We start from the raw sequence: 5,362 nt of genomic DNA, 5'->3' as shown, positions 1-5,362 counted from the left end.
GTTTGTGCCATAAAAAGGCCGAATTTTCTTGACTTCTTTTGCATTTTGAACCACATGATTCCAAATGTAATGATTCATTTTAGGATGCAATTGTGTCAAGCATATATAAATTATCAAGAGCATTAAGATAACCAATTCCAACAATATTTGAACTTAAAGACAAAGTAAACATATTGTTTCCAAAGGAACAAAGAAAACCAAATCTGTCCAACAAGAAAATTGAAATCCAATTCCGTCTAAAAGACGGAACAGCAAAAGTGTCTTTCAAATCCAAATAAAAACCAGTAGATAATAATAATCTAAAATGTCAGATTGCCTCCACTGCTACCGACTTTCTGTCACCCACGAAGATGTGTCTTTCAACATCAATTGGCTTTCAGTAATTCGGGCAACCTTGCATATAAACACTAATGTGAGTAGTTGCACCAGAGTCTAACCACCATGTGTTTCTCGGTACTGAAGTCAAATTTACTTCAGAACAGACCAAAGTAAGATATGTACCTTTCTTTTTACGTCAAGCATCATACTTGGTAGATTCCTTCTTTGAGTGTCCTGGTTTCCCACAAAAGAAACAACCTTTGATATCTTGTTGTTGTTTCTTAGGAGCTGGACCCTTAGTAGCTTCATATTTCTTTTTCCTTTGGCATTTTCCTTAAAGGTGCTTGTCAGGTGAGCACTTTCTGTACTATCTTGCTTTGATCTCTTTTCCTTTTGTACACAATAAGAAATCAACTCATTGACAGTCCATTCACCTTTTTAATAGTTATAACTGACCTTAAACTGATTAAAGTGTGTAGGAAGAGAGATCAAGACTAGATGCACTAGCAAATCATCAAATAGATCAAGCTGAAGTGCTTTTAGTATTGATGTCAGATGAGACATTTCCATAATGTACTCCCTAATATTTCATTTGCCCTTATATTTAATAGAAATCAAACGTTGTAAGAGCATGCTTGTTTAAGCCTTATCGTTTTTGGCAAAACGTTTTTCTATTTCAGCAAGGAAATCTTTGGCATTAGTTTTTCCTTCTGATCTTGCACCCCTAAATGGCTCTGGAATGCCTCACTTTATGATCATTAGACATATGCGGTTTGAGCGATCCTACTTCTCATGAAGTCTCATTTCATCAGGAGAACTCTCGACTGAATGAAAAAGAGGTTACTCGATCCTAAGTGCGAAGTCTAGATCCATGCAGTCTAAAATTATATGAATATTTTATTTCCAATCTTTGAAGTTTGAACCATTAAGAATAGGTACATTGTTGAGGTTAGGAGATATTGTAGTAACATTTGCTGATAAGAAAAGAAATTTGATAATGCTCACATTAGTAATGGTCAATATGTAACAATTAACCATAATAATCATAAAATTCAAATAATGGTTAATCCCTTCACAAGATATCTAACACAACATCAACATCAAGTCTTTGGACAGTAATATTGACTGTAAGCGATAATCTTGGCATAGTGATCAAATATTGACAATAAATGCACGTCAAATAACAAACATATCTTTGGATCGATTTATTATTTACATGCCCAAAGCCTTATAATTTCACACACTTATCACCACAAAAATGTCTGTAATTCACGTCAAATATTAACCTTCCTTTGGGCTGACTAATATTTGCTAAAATATACAAACACTCAAATATTAAACACTTTCATGAATAATCTCTACAACAGAGGTTATTTTGGTGACATCGAATTTCAATTATTCAATTATATGTTTAACATAATCTTAATTAACCATAAAATTAATTTACCCAAATTTGAATTAATGATTTCTAAAATCAAATATATAACAAGGTAATTGTACACAATATAAATTTAGTGCAAAAATTTCATAACATTATCAAATGCATCATAAAAATATACATTAAACACAGTATATCATCAACGTTAATTACTAAACTTTAATGTTATGAAACATAAAATTAAGTACTGTACTTTGTAGGGTTATAAAATTAATTAACTCAATTTAAACAGATACGTGAAATGTTTAGGGTCAATTAATCCATGAAACCCATGGGAAAATAAAATCAATTCTTATTTTATGGAATTGATAAATTGAAGACTGCACATGAACACTAAATTCATGCCAACCAAAATACACCCAACAAAATAAATAACTCTAAAAATGTAATTGCAAACAGTGGCTTAAAAAAACACTTCCGATGAAAAGTTTGACCTTTAACAACCATTAACGCAAGATATGGGAATTAACTATAAAATTGAAGGAATACGTACTCAAATCAATTCACATACGTTCATATTTTGTTTTGGTCATTTAAAGTCAAAATATGAACTTATTTATTAATAAAAAAAATGACAATTTTCGCTTGCCAATTGCAGAGGCAATTTAACCACAAATTTCATCCCTACATGCACTAGATGCTACTAAATTAAAAGATTGAAAGATGTCAATCTTGAATATATCTTAACAGAAAGAAAACATTCAAGATGAAAGATCAAAAATCCCTTATTGAATTGATATCAACATAATTCTCAAGAATTAACAATGGGAGGACTCTGATACCACTTGTAGGAAAAATAAAACACATAACTTAAAGACAGTGGATCTATTTCCCATGTTGATTCAAGAGAGTTAAACAAAAATGAGCGGAAGCATACCTAAATCCATAGTAAAAGTAAATTTATGGGATTTGATCTTCCAAGTTAAGATAACCCACGATGGACTTATTATATTCTCAAATCTCTTATCTATTAAATAGAAGAAGTAGAGAGTCGTTTCTCTCTGAAGGGATAGAGAGAATATTGTGAAACGTTATCTAACTTGGGGACCATAACCCCTATGTAATTGATCAAAATGAAAACACGGGCTGGTTACATGGTTTTTATATTTACAATTTGGCCCTTCATCAAATTGGAAATTATTTTATGCTATCTATACATTTTTCCCATAGTCATTTTAGAATTACTCCATTAAACAAACTTACACAAGATCACTTCTCTTGGTCTAATTAAATAGCAAAAGAACACATCAAATGCTTACATGTGTGGCCCCATATTATTAGAAATTCTAACAATTTTCCCATACTTTTCTTCCACAAACATATTCATAACTTCATGTTCAAAATCCTTTTTATAATACGTTTTGTCTAAATAATTTCAATCACTCCTGGTTTATTATTTTCAACAAAACATACGTCCAAAATTTTTCATTATGGTTTAATGACTGGTAGAATATTTTAAGTCTTACCGAAGTCATGTTTTACCATCCTACATTTCACAAACTTTCAAATACTTTTCAAACTATGTTTTTACAATCTCTTTCAATCCTTTTTTACGATTTTTCAAATTATTTTCATTTGGCATGAATATTCTGCATGGACTATTCAATTACAGAAGCCAATGGAATATCATCTACACCAGACGTACAAAATCTACTGGTGGGACAAATTCAACACAACAATTGCCTCAAACCAAGACATGGAAAAATGGTTCTCTATCTACCAACAAAATAAGAAGCAAGACATTAAGCAGAATCTGCTAAAAGCTAGAAGAGATCTGGCTACCAGGCATAGTGGAAGCACGTGCTAACGAGATTCTTGACTATCCTCTATCTACAACGAATCGGTGTGTGGGCACCTTTCACATTATTACTTGGTGGCTACTAGGGGAGAGAGAGATCTTACTTTTTCATCCCTAGAGTTTTGGTACAAGTCTCTTTATATAAATTTTGGGTCAAAACCCTACTGGGCCAATTAATTAATTAATTTTCTAATTGATTATGAAAATTAAAAACTATTTTTAATTTTATTAATTAATGTATCTGTTCTCATCTTATCGGTTTCGGTTCATAGACCTTCCATGAAACCAACCAAGTGATATCCCATTAAATTAATAATAAATTTAATTTATTATTCAAATCCAAATTAAAAATTTTAATTTTAAATTAAATAATCGACATTATTTAATTTTTTCTCCCAACTTATTGTTTGATGCATAGTTTACTGAACAACTTATGGAGTGTGTTGCACTTATGGATCTACAGCTTTGAGCTCGAATGGTCAACAATTGATTAATTAAACTCATTAATTAATCAACTTTACTATTAACCCAAGGTGGCTCCTCTAAAGAACAAGGGTTGCACTCTCATGCACGACAGATGAGTTATGTCCACGGATATAATTATAACGGCTCATCTTATCCTTCACAAAGTGATTAATGGTACCAATTAGATGAAACTACCGTTTTTCCCTTGTCCCATCTCTGGCTCCTTATGTCCCACTAGTTCTCTAATGGATAGTCGTCCATGATCTCATCATGGGTTATTCTTCTTAGGGTATCAAGAAGGCGGGTACCCATTATCCAAGCCTCAAATCAGCACTATAAGAGAATCACTTATATACTTGATCAATAAGGAGAAATACACACTTTGCCCTTTCCAATATTAAGTGGTTGAGAATTTCATCTTCTGTAAAAATGTTCACAGCTCCCCAATTGAATATGATCCAAAAACAATAAACTTATTGGGCGAACACTCTAGTTGCCCTCACCCAATGTGAATTAAAGAACACGCTCGTATAACCACGAGTTCACAACACACTCAAATTAAGATCAAGCGAGCATGTAATCATCCTAGTGATATGTTTGCAATTTCTATAACGGTCTTATTAGAAAATACAAGACACATTGCGGTCCAGTCTTATACAAACTCATTATATATCATACCCCACTTACATATCTCCACATGAATGATTAAGATTAAATCATTTGTAACTTTTACAAAGTGGACTATATCAATAGTCTAACCAAGATACGGTATTCAACCTTATCCGTATACTATAGACTTTTTAGGTTCCTATTTGAACACAATCCTCCGCATGTCAAGTACATATTGTTCAAGTTTACACTAGTAACCTTGGATTTTCATAAAATGAATGATATAAAATGCACATAAAAATAATCAAATTATTTTATTTATAAATTACGAGACTTTAGGGCATAAATCCCAACAGAATCAACAATTCCTCGCCCAAATATCAATACTTATTGCAGCCATGGCACGAGCTGCAAATGAACAAGAGCTTACTAATATAATTCAACAAGTTTCCTCTCCATCAAGCAATAGTTAAGACAATGATGACGATGAAAATCAACAAGAAGATTAGTTTGTCAACTTTATGAGACATATCTATTAATAACAAACAAATCAACAAAGACAAGATTCCAATCAACCTTTGTGTTTGGGGGTAAACATACCCAAGACACGTGGAGGACCCTTATTAGTATTTGAAGAAACCAAATAAAGAAGGATTGCTTAGGTCCACCTCGGTCCCACCGAGGAGACCGGGTTTGCCCGTTATAAAAGATGAAGTATGGGCACCAAGGTTCGA

The 5,362-nt window shown here is 32.4% G+C and overlaps 1 pseudogene; it reads right to left on the bottom strand.

Annotated features, from left to right (window-relative positions):
- Nucleotides 1-514: 514 nt before the first annotated feature.
- On the bottom strand, nt 515-1,293 carry LOC148210009 (uncharacterized; annotated as a pseudogene).
- Nucleotides 1,294-5,362: the final 4,069 nt, after the last annotated feature.

The sequence above is a fragment of the Momordica charantia genome, assembly GCF_013281855.1.
Source record: "Momordica charantia cultivar OHB3-1 chromosome 7 unlocalized genomic scaffold, Mcharantia_2.0 BLBB01000007.1, whole genome shotgun sequence".
Taxonomy (NCBI): Eukaryota; Viridiplantae; Streptophyta; class Magnoliopsida; order Cucurbitales; family Cucurbitaceae; genus Momordica; species Momordica charantia.
This window is presented reverse-complemented; position numbering and strand designations above follow the sequence as displayed.